General features: G+C 34.3%; 1 long non-coding RNA gene across 1 annotated transcript; it reads left to right on the top strand.

Annotated features, from left to right (window-relative positions):
- The first annotated feature begins 39 nt into the window (after positions 1-39).
- LOC107195555 lies at positions 40-1,597 on the top strand. The gene is made up of 3 exons (XR_001516742.2): positions 40-154; positions 512-600; positions 1,229-1,597. It is a non-coding gene; the product is annotated as an uncharacterized LOC107195555 (long non-coding RNA).
- The last annotated feature ends 10,309 nt before the right edge of the window (positions 1,598-11,906 follow it).

The raw sequence follows: 11,906 nt of genomic DNA on the forward strand, positions 1-11,906 counted from the left end.
GCGGGGCCTGCCGGGAATTGTAGTTTCCCCGTGGGCGCGACCGGGTGGTAACCGCGCGTGGGCGTCCCTCGCGGTCTCTACAGCGCGCAAGGGCGACACGAGCTCTGGGTGCTTTCCGGCTCGTTCTGCACCCTCCCAGGTCCCCGGCGTCTCGGTGAGCGTGGGAGAGCGGGACGCGACCGTGTGCCTAAGCCGGTTACAGTCTTGTCATTGCAACCGAACCGCCTTTTTCTCTTTTGTCATCCGCTCTGATGGAGGCGATGGTGGCAAGGAGGCAAGAGGTGACGGCTTGAAAGAAGGACTTGTAAGGGGTCCAGAGCAGGCAGCAGTTTTCACCTTGAGATAACTTCTCCCTGCTCCCCACATTTCCCTCCGTCGTACCTGCTCTTCAGGTGGTCGCTTGGCAGAGCACCCGGGCATTCCGCACGTAGGCAGATACACCCAGAGCCCTTCATCTAAAGCAGAATAAACTGAAGTGGCTACTTTCATGGTGTTTTGGTTTCCTTCTTAGCCATCTTTAAATTCGAGTGTGTCCCCTACCATCAAAGTGAAGCGCAGTCAAGAATCAGGAACCTAGGCTTCCGTATGCATGGAAACAAGGTGAGTGGGCGGGGGTGGGAATTGGGATGAAGGTTTAGAGGGAAAATACACTATGTGTTAAAAATTGCAGATGTTTTATGTGAGAGAAGCCAGAACAGCTGACAGCCATTGTCCCAGAAATTATCTTATGTCAAATTCTTATCACAAAAGTACTTATGGAAAATATATCGAAACAAGCGATGGGCTACACAGTCAACAATCCATCCATCCCCAAGCAGAGGTCAAGAGGGCAGTTTTTGAGAATACAAATAAAATAAAATTAAGTGGGTCCTACTTTTTATACTAAGTCATCAATCTTAATGAATGTGCCAGGATTTAAAGTTAAGAAATGGGAATTTTAAAATAATTTACATTAAAAATGGGGCAAATAAAATTGTGTATGACCCTGACCTACTCCAAAACTATTTTTTTCAAAAGACATTTCAGAAACATTCTCGAGAATCGGAAGCTACTAAATGTCTCACGTCCAGAAGTATCTATCTAATTCGATCTAATTATATCTTATGCCCAGTCTCGTTCTGTTTTTCTTTCACTGTAAAATTGAAAGTAAGTTCACTCAAGTTTACATTCTTTTTAAAAGAACCCTCTTACCTAACTTTGCCTTTTTCTTCCTTCCACTTCCCAACAGACGTTTTAGTCCAGCCCCAAATATCCTTTCTCAGCAAGATTCCCAGGACCTCATTGGAGCGGTTTACAGCCAGTCTCATCTCACTAGTGACTTCCATTTTCTCTCGTGGTCCTTAAAGAGACAGATGTTACTCTTCCTAGAAGTAACTTTTCAAAACAAATCAAGTGACCGTTATATAGAGGGTTAAGGATTTGTGTATGTGCGTGAGATTATATATATGTATGTATATATATATATCCATTTCATTTCTACTCTTTAAAAATAAAATCATCTCCACTTGACATGAATCTTTCAACAATACATTTAAGTGTAAGGCCTGTAAGTTTTTGCTTGACGTAAACTACAGTTTCCTCAAGACGTTCCGTCCCTATTCCAAGAACATTGAAGGGATAAAGATTAGGTTTAATAAGTAAATGTATTACCATGTGAGATTTTATCCTTGAGAGAAAATGTAATCAGAATGACCAAGATGGAAAAGATTTTTCTTCTTGGTGGTGGTTTATGGAAATTAAGAGTTTAGAAACTTCCTTTTCTGTAGTTGCAAATCATCTTGTCCCACTTGTACTGGCCTGCCTTGTAGTTAATGACATACAGCATAACTATTCACATGTATTACCAAATGCTAATGAAGAGGCATCACTGTTCTGTCTTAATATAACAGTTACCCAATTAATCTTAAATGCAGAAAAACATGATTTGCTGAGGCCCTGCTAGAGGAAATAGTCATTATTCTAAGACTTCAACTGGGTTTAATTTATAGAATATCATTACTGAAAAATTATTTTGTTTTTGTGTCTTTCCGTGACCTTGAAACAGGTGTAAAATTCAGAAAATGCTTGGATGTCAATGTACAGTTAGTAAAATACTTATGAGAGAAAATGCTTTAGGGTCTATTTTTTTCAGTCAGCAAAGACCCACTTGATATAGTCTTCAAAATGTCCTTCCTGTTTCCACAGCCACTACCCTGCCTACACCTTCTATATCTCAAGTCTTGATTGGCTCCTAGACTAGCTAGAGCAGTTACACCCTTGAAACTATCTTCTCTGATTTGCAGGCTGTCAGTTATTCTGTGCTCTGATAGCCCTTGATAGATAATTCTCATGTCACATCACGTTTTATTGTGGATTGAGTGTCTATCAGATCCCCCTGAGTTCCTCCAATTGCCCTTTCCCCTACTGAACTTGTAGAAGACCATGGTCTTCTGCTTGGATATAAAGGCTACTAATAATATCTATAATTTATTGAACACCAGATCTGGGCCAGGCACATTCATTTATTTTTATATAGCTTTCTCTGGTTATTCCACATAACACCTTCCTTTTCTTTCTTTACACTTCTATTTGGCTTTATATAACTTACTATTTGATTATATACTATAATTACATCTATGAATATAGATATATTCACAGATATATTTATATTAAAAAATACACATGCAGATATACTATATAATCAAAGATAAGTGTGTTAAGGATTTTTCGACTAAAAAGATTAGAAAAATCTGGTAACTAAATGGAGAGGTTATTGCATATCGTCTACCTAGGATTTTATATGGTGTCCTTAAAAGTTAAAAATCAGGTAATTGGCAAAAAAAAAAATTTCTCTTGCTCACCCCGAATAATTCCTGTTTATCTTTGTGGTTGCAAAATATGTATTTCCAAGAAAGAGAAGGTAATGCACACATGTGCTTCTGGATCTCATTTTAATTGAGTATTAATTAAAAACCTCTTATGAAATACTGTAAACTGATTACAATATATTTAAAAAGCCAGCTGAGAAAGAGAACTAAGGTGCTACAGACCTGGATAAGGAACCAGTAATAAAATTAATTTTCACACCCGCACTGACCAGAGCAGAGGAGTTAGGGAAATGGACTCCCTCATTCAGAGTCTGGAAACTATAGCAGCCCTGAAGAGCCAGTTGGAAGGAAAGGGTTGACATGGGACTTTGAGGACAGAGTCCAACTTAGGCTCAGCCATTTGGCAGCTGCACACTACTTACTCTCCCTGAGAATTGACGTCTTTACTTATAAAATGAGGGAAGATAGTTACTTATCCCATAGGGTTGTTGTGAGAATTAAAAAAGAGAGGAAAAGCATCCTAATACACTACACGTGTCATGGACATGAAAGGTGGTCTGCCTGGGACTGCATCATGATTTCACTGTTTAACAAGCTCTGTGACCATGGGCCAGTTGACCTCTGTGTGCTTCAGTCTCATCATCAGTTAACTTAGATGACAGCCTTTACCCCATGGGTATTTGCTTTCAGATATTCAGTATTTTACTGAGAATTTAGTATGCTGCCAGTTCCCCACTCTTGTAAGGATAATATTTTCAAAATCTTTTACAAATGTATATGCTAAAAATATGTGTGTGTACACACTATAAAATAATCATTATGTAACTAGTTGCATAACTTAAAGATAAACATATAAATACTACTACACAGAGATGTGTGTAATCAGGCTATAATCTAGCCACTATATGTTTCCCTGATATTTTCAGTCTCTAAAAATCCTGGGTAATAATTTTTACTGTATTCTATATATATGACATAGTCCCAAATGTCATGTACTTCCTGTCTGAGCCATTAGTTTGTTTTCTGATTGGTGTTTATTTTCTCTAAGAGTAGAATTGAAAAAAGGGGACCATTTTGCCTCAGAGTGGAATGAAGATGCACAGTTTTTCTATGACCAGTTCTTTTGTTTATGAAATTTCCTCCCAACCCTCTTTCTAAAATGACAATTTACTTCTTCCTAATTTGTAATACAGATTTAACCCTAAGCTGTTAGAAGAATTTTCTTGGAGGGCTAAACAAATATATTATGAAAGGCAATTAATCAATTTCTTTTGCTTTCTTACAGACCTCTAAATTCAACTTCAGTGTTCTCTATAATAGATGTGTGACTTACTGAGTGAAAACCACAAAAGGTCAAGGTTTGGCCAGTGACATTCTGAAGGGAATTAGTTTTACTAAAAGTGTATGCTGAGTAATTTAGCTTCTTTTTAAGGGAAGTTGTGGCCTGTTTCTGATGATGAGCTCCATTAAAATGCTTTTTCAGACATTAGAATTGAAGGTGGATCGGTCCATTTAATTTATTATAGTCCGGACAATGGAGTATATATAATCATAGGGTTGAAAGGATTTTTTATGACCACATTCTGTACTGTCTTAGAATTACTAAAATACTTGAAATACTTTGCTCATGTTTTCAGGTATATAAATAAACAGCATAAGTTCATCCTAAATTTAAGCAAAAATAAAGATACATATGGGGACATATGTGGTTTAAGGCAGAATTTGGGTTATGATATTATGTTGCAATTTTCTATTAGTATTAATAGCTATGTGTGGCATAGTCAGCTTTTTAAGTGACTGTTGCTATATTCTGTGAATTCGTGTCATTTTTACTTGCTTTCTTTCTATTTTTGAATCCTGTGGAAAGAAATTTTAGAGCCTTTCTTCCTCTTTTATTTGGGACTGCTAGGGCTAACCTGAATCTTAAAAACAAACATTTTTTTTTTTGGTATGACTTGAAAATCACTCTTTGAACAATTGTTCTTTCATGAAAAGTCAGAAAGGGCCTAATTAATAATCATAATACTGCTTCAGGATTACAAAATTGAAGGAAAGAGAGCTTTTATGGTTAAGTCTGATTACAATCTATGTAGCCCAATCAGTAGAAAAAGCAATTTCATATCATTAAAACAGATAAATAGAATATAATACCTTGGGAAATCCATAAATGACACCAAAGCAAAAGACAACCAAATGCCTTAGTCTTGACTTTAGATTATATTAATTTACATTTAGTATTTAATTTTTTTGAAAAGGAGTCACTTTTTCCCCTTCTAATAGATATGGTATTCGACATCTGATTAAAGGAGAGAAAGCAATACAAAATGAGTATTCTGCTTAAAACTTGGAAATAAAATAAAGGTGTCTGGTTTTACACTCAACAAACACTTACCTCAGCTTGTTAAAAATTAGATTTTACTAGCTACTTAAATTTTCTCCTTTGAAACTAGAAAAACCTGACTAAAAGTACACTGGCTGCAGTTGCATTGGATTTTGCATGCCCCTGGGCTGGTTACTTAACTTCCCGTTGCTTTAACTTTTTAATTATTAATAATGGGGATAATAATATTTCTCATCATACTAGTTTATAGAACCAGAGGATCTCTAAAAACATATTACCGACATACCCAACATCTTTGATCATATTTTTAACTTACACCATATACATTTAGCTAGTAATTTTGAGCGGAAGCAAGTTCTTGAGCTAACAGCTTTTTGTCTTTCTCATGTTATCATTAACATATTCCAGAAATTGGAGTCTTATCACCTATTTGACTCTATAAGCTGCAAAAAAAAAAAAAAAAAAATTAATGTAGACAGAATTTTTTGAATAAAAAGTCACAATGCATCTATAAATATGCATACATACACTATATGTATATACACTCTCCATAACAATCAGTTGACTGAAACTTCACATTACAGTTAATTTTGGTTTTATATAGACCAGAGCTGTCTATTCTTTGAGTTGTAAGGAGATAAAGTTTATCTTCGGTTCTTCTCCTTTGATTCTCTCTATCTTCATCTCATTGAGTGGATTAAAATTTCTTACTATCGATTCACTTCTTTGGATCTTGAAGGCTTTTGGTTTTCAGAGCCTACAGAGAAAAATTGATTTAAAAAGTCAGTACAAAATTAGTAAAGGAGTGACAGGAATTTTTGTTGGGGGTAAGACTGGTGTTGGTGGAAGGAATCAGGGTTAATGAGGAATGTTCTCGCCTTCGGGAGGAGAATGAACTGTTATTCTAAAGGGCTGGGAAGGAAGAGGAAAACCAGAGGAAAGGACATTTTTTCCCAAACTTTTATTGCTACCTTGACTTGACCTCTGATCTGTGGTGAAAGGATTTGGGAAGACTTACAGGAAATCTGGATTCCTGAGATTTCTAGGGAAAAGTAAAAGTCTGGCTGTACTGTAGAAATGAACATTTTAATTTTTCATTCTCTTATTGAAAGCAACGGTGGACAGATTTGGTCAAGGATATAATGTGGGACTCCTTATATTCTTTGTGGCTGTTAATGGAACAAAAGGCAAGCTGTTTTAATTTCAGGCTTCCTCAGAGGCAAAAAGTGAGGGGAAAGTCGGGAGGGTTGAATTTAAACTGCCTACTCCATAATTTGTTTAGAGTTGGCCCACTTTACCAATCTTTTTTTTTACCATTACCCTCAGGGCCTTGCAAAATTACTACTACACAACATCATTAATCTATTTTTGCTAATGTATTTCTCAGAGTGTGTGATTAATGCAGTGGTTCTCAGCCCTTCTAGAGTTACCTGGGAAGTTTTAAAGAAAGCTAATGTCTAGGTCACAAACCAGACTAATCATGTCAGAACCTCTAGGATAGCACCCAGTAATCATTATTTTTAAAAAAGCTTTCTAGATGATTCCATTGGCTTAATGTGTTATCTCTCCCAGGTAAAACATGTTTAACATAGTTTTCAAATGTTTGGTCTCAGGACTCTTTTACATTAGTAATAATTATCGAGGACCACAAATAGCTTTTGTTTATATGGATCGCACCTATTAATATTTATTGTATTGAAAATTAAAAGACATTTTACAAATACTTAATTATGGATTTATTTAAAAATAACAAGCATTACATGTTAAATAACATTTTTTATGAAAAAAATCACTACATTTTTCTAAAATAAAAAGAATTTAGTGAGAAGAATGGCATTTTTGACCATTTAAAAAACTTCTTTAATGTCTGACTTAATAGACAACAACTGGATTTCTTTATGCATTCAATCTGCTGTGGTATATTATTTCGGTTGAAGTATTTGAAGAAAATTCAGCTTCACCCTCACATGTAGTAGGAAAAGGAAAGAGTTAATAGCTTCTTCAGATAATTATGGATAATTTTCTTTGTTATTAAATTAAAACACGACAAATGGTAATATCATAAAAGTTAGTTGCAATACAGAATGTGAAACTGTAAAAATAATATTTTTTACTCCTTGACATTAAAATTCATTGGTCTTTCTCATACTTTGAATGGATCTTCTCTCTGTGATTGGGCATCGAGCATTGAAAATATTGGTTCATTGAGTTATGCAGATATTCCAAATGTTGAACATTTCATTTTATATTATTTAAAAATTTATGTTTGTTAAAATAACTGACTTTGTCAGAAAAGTTGTTACATATCAGGAAACTGTCACTTATGGGAACAGATACAAGTTTTTCAAAATTCCAATTTTTACTTGAAAGATCCAGTTTTATCATTGGCAATAAATATTGTCAGTTATTATCCTTGAAGGCATAGGCACACTTCATTCATATTCAAACAAATATCTGCCAAATACTCAAGTCTGAATAACCATAGGCTATCAGTTAATTATTCTTGTGAGCAAAAGTAGAATTTTATGAAAAAAGCAGATAGTTCGCCATGCATCTCACACAATTGTGTAAGTGCTTTTCCTTGAGACAACTATCTTTCAGCATGTAGCAGAAGTACTTTATTTGTACCTCCCAGTTTGCCAAGCAGGATATTAAAAGATTCATACTCTCAATTTCTTCCAGTCAAGGTGGATAACAGGCTAGATTTATCATCCCATCTTGAAAAAATATATATCAAATAATGATGTTCAAATATTGGGAAATAGGCATTACAAGAGAGTGATGAAAGAAGAGAACAAATGACATGAGCTGGGTGCTTTCCCCAGCTCGCTGTCTTAAGAGAGTTTAGAGGATGCTGTGCAGGCAGGAGGAATCCAAACAAAGCCAGGGGGTCTCTGTGAGATGAAAAGACAGAGTTGGGAACAAGGGAAGATCAAGCAGCTAGAATTTGCAAGACAGTATGAGAGGAGAGAGATTGAGCTTTTATGAAGAGCGTGCTTCAAAGATCAGTAAAGATTTCTTCATAATTCTTCAGCTGAGTATAGATCCACACATGCATGTGAGGAAACTACCCAAGGTGGAAGGAAAGAACTATCCAAAAGGAGCAGGCATAACAAGCTCCAGAGCACATATAAGGTTGGGAATATTTTGTGTTTCTACCAATATTCTCTGGGTGTTCTACTTTTATCCCCTTGCGATAAGGTTGGGAATATTTTGTGTTTCTACCAGTCAGAGTGGAAAAACCTCAAAATGCAAGGGGATAAAAGTAGAACACCCAGAGAATATTGCTTCAGTAAGGCGTTAAATTATACCTGGATTATAGGCTGCTCTATTTCAGCCTAACAAAACTTAAAAGCAAGCCTTCAAAAGATTTCACTATTTCCTACTGAACTGTGTTTCAGAATAAAGATCAAGAATATTTACAGTAATACAGATATGCCCAGCACCCGCAAAAGTAAAATTCACGATATTTGGTACCCAATAAAAAATTTACCAAGCATGCAAAGAAGTAGCAACATACCACCCATAAGGAGGAGAAAAAAAACAGAAACACACAAACGATGCAGATGATAAATTAGCAGATAACAGTATTAAAACGTTTGTCATAACTATATTCCATATGTTCAAGAAGGTAAAGTTAGCATGTTTAGGAATGATATGGATGGTGTATAGAAAATGTAAATCAAACGTCTAGAGAGGAATAAAAGCAATGTCTGGTATGAAAAGTACACTGGATGGAATTGATAACAGATCAGGCACTGCAAAACAAAATATCAGTAAACTTGAAGACAGAAATAGAAGCTATACAAATAAAATAAGCAATAAACAAACAGAGCATCAGTGAACTGTGGGAAATCTTCAGACAACTTACTATGTATCTAACTGAAGTCTCCAAAGGAGGAGGGCAGACAATACTTGAAGAAATAATGGTTAAATTTTTTATAAATTTGGTGAAAATTTTGAACCCACAGATCTAAGAATCTCTATAAATCTCAAATATATGAACATAAAAAAAGTTCACCAAAGCACATTATAATTAAATTACTTAAAAACTGTGATAAAGAGAAAATCTTTAGACTGAGGCAGAGGAACAAAGATTATAATGAGAGCGAATTTCTCATCAGAAACAAAGCAAGGAAGAAGATTTCGGAGCAACATCTTTATAAAGTACTGAAATAAAAAAATCTGTCAACATAGAATTTTATACTTAGAGAAAATTCTTTCAAAAACAAAGGCAAAATAAAAATTTTTTTCAGCATACAGAAATTACCACCATACATGCACTACAAGAAATGTTAAAGAACATCCTTTAGACGGAAGGAAAATGATACCAGATGGACATAGATCTCCACACAAAAGAAAGAAGAATATCAGAAATGATAAATATGTGGGGAAATGAAAAAGAGTTTTAAAAAAACCTTATTTTACCAACCTCTTTGAAAGATAATTGTTTAACATGAAACTAATAAAAACATCTTGTGGAATTAATAATATGTTTAGAAGTAAAATATCTGATGACAATAGCATAAAGACTAAGAAGGGAAATAGAAGTATATTGTTGTAAGGTTCTTGTACTACACATTAAGTAATATAATAATTCTTGATGGTAGACAGTGATACATTAAAGATAAATGCTATAAATCCTAAAACAAAACAGGTATAGCTGACAAGAAGAAGACAAAATGGAATAATAAAAAAATCAATTAATCCAAAATAAATTAGAAAAAGTGGTAAAAACAAACAAAGAACAGGTTGAACAAATAGAAACAACAGATTAGTACATTTAAATTTTACCATATCAATAATCACATTAAATATAATCTAAACACCTCATTTAAAAGCCAGAGTTTGTCCAATTGGTAAAAAAAAAGCAAGACCTAACTATATGCTGCCTACAAGAGATCCACTTTATACGTTTAATAGAAAATAGTTTAAAAGTAAAAAGAATGGAAAAATATATACCTTGCTAATGCTAATCAAAAGAAAGTTGGAGTGGCTATATCACTAGAAAAAAAGTAGACTTCAGAACAAAGAATATTACCAAGTATAAAAAAGTTTATTTCATAATGATAAAGGGGTCAATTTGTCAAAAGGACATTGCAATCTTAAACACTTAAGCACTTGATAAGAAACCTTAGAAATACATTATATAAAAATCGCACCAAAAGATTTAGGCAAATCCATAATTATAGTCAGATTTCAACACCACTCTCTTAGCAATCAGTGGAACAACTAGACAGAAAATCAATTATGATAAAGAAGATTTGGGGAACATCATCGACTACCTCGACCTAATTGATATTTATAGAACATTCTGCCCAGTCACAGAAGAATACACATTCTTTTCATGTACAGAAGGAATATTTACAAGATAAATCATATTCTAGGCTGTAAAACAATTCTTAAAAACTTTCAAAGGATTCATCCCTACCACGTCTATCCCCTGACCACGATAAAATTAAATTTGGAATCAATAAAAAAGATCAAGGAAATCCTTAACTATTCAGAAACTAATAACACCATTTAAATAATCCATGGGTAAAAAATGGGTATGTTCATTCTCTTGATTTTGGTGATGGTTCATGGGTGTAAACATGTTAGAATTCGTCACATTGTATATTTTAAATAGGTACAGTTTAATCTAATTCTATCACAATAAAGCTGTTAAAAAAAAGATATGTACTCAAGGGTTGAGAGAGACTTAATAACTACAATTTGTATTGCTTCATCAATGATATTCTTAAGTGAGACTGGCTCTTCTTTTCTTTTATCTTTCTGTCTTTTATTTTATTTATTTTTTACCACACACGGTGGTGAAGAATACTACTACAGGTAGGTACAGTTTTGTTTTTTGTAATAGTACAGTTTTGTGTCCTGTTTTGATAAGTGCTAAGGTGCCAGAGTTTTACCCAACTTTGTTTTTGCAACATCAGTGCAAAGTTAGTACAGTAAGAAACAGCAGATCTTGCTTTCATGTTATTGATTTGTATAAAAATTGTATGGAATTTTTGTATAAAAATTGATGTACAAAAATTTTGTATAAATATTGATTTGACCTTGCAGACATCCAAAAGGGTCCTCATAGGATTGATTCATGGATCACATTTTGAGAACTGCTGTTTTAATAGATATTTCTGGTCATTACTGCTCTAGTCTAATGGTGGTGTCACTTTATAGTTAGAATTAGATGTATGGGAGTCCTGCCATGGCAACTGTATGAGGAAGATCTTTTTTAGCAGTTGGGTCCTCAATGTGTTTCAAATCACAGTATAGAATCTATACTATAATAAAAATGATAACCACTCCACTTGTGACTAGGGCTATCACTGAATACACACACGAAAAAATTTTTCCATGACAAAAAACAGGGCCTGGAATTGTTAAATGTAATAGTCATGGGTTATCTTCCATAGGAAGGGTTTTAAAAAAAGGAAAAATTGCAATAGGAGAAAAAAAAAAAATAGCAGATATAAGGGATTTCAGAAAGTTTCCAGAATGAAGGAGGGGAGAAAAGAATGAGTGAAGGAAAGGGGAAGAAGGACATTTAGCATATAAGGCACAAAAAAAGATAAGAATAAAGAAGATAGAGATACATAAATAGTTGCTTTGGATTTGTAAATTTATGGAAAAGTTGTCAGAAAAGCCCACGTGTAAAAAACAATTTGCTGAAATCAGCATCGCTTACTATGTAAATGTTTTCGGTTTGTAGGAGCTACATCATGTAGTAGTGGTGAATACAGAAGGCCACTGCTCAGGCC

Source organism: Pteropus alecto, unplaced genomic scaffold (assembly GCF_000325575.1).
Source record: "Pteropus alecto unplaced genomic scaffold, ASM32557v1 scaffold61, whole genome shotgun sequence".
In the NCBI taxonomy this organism is placed as follows: Eukaryota; Metazoa; Chordata; class Mammalia; order Chiroptera; family Pteropodidae; genus Pteropus; species Pteropus alecto.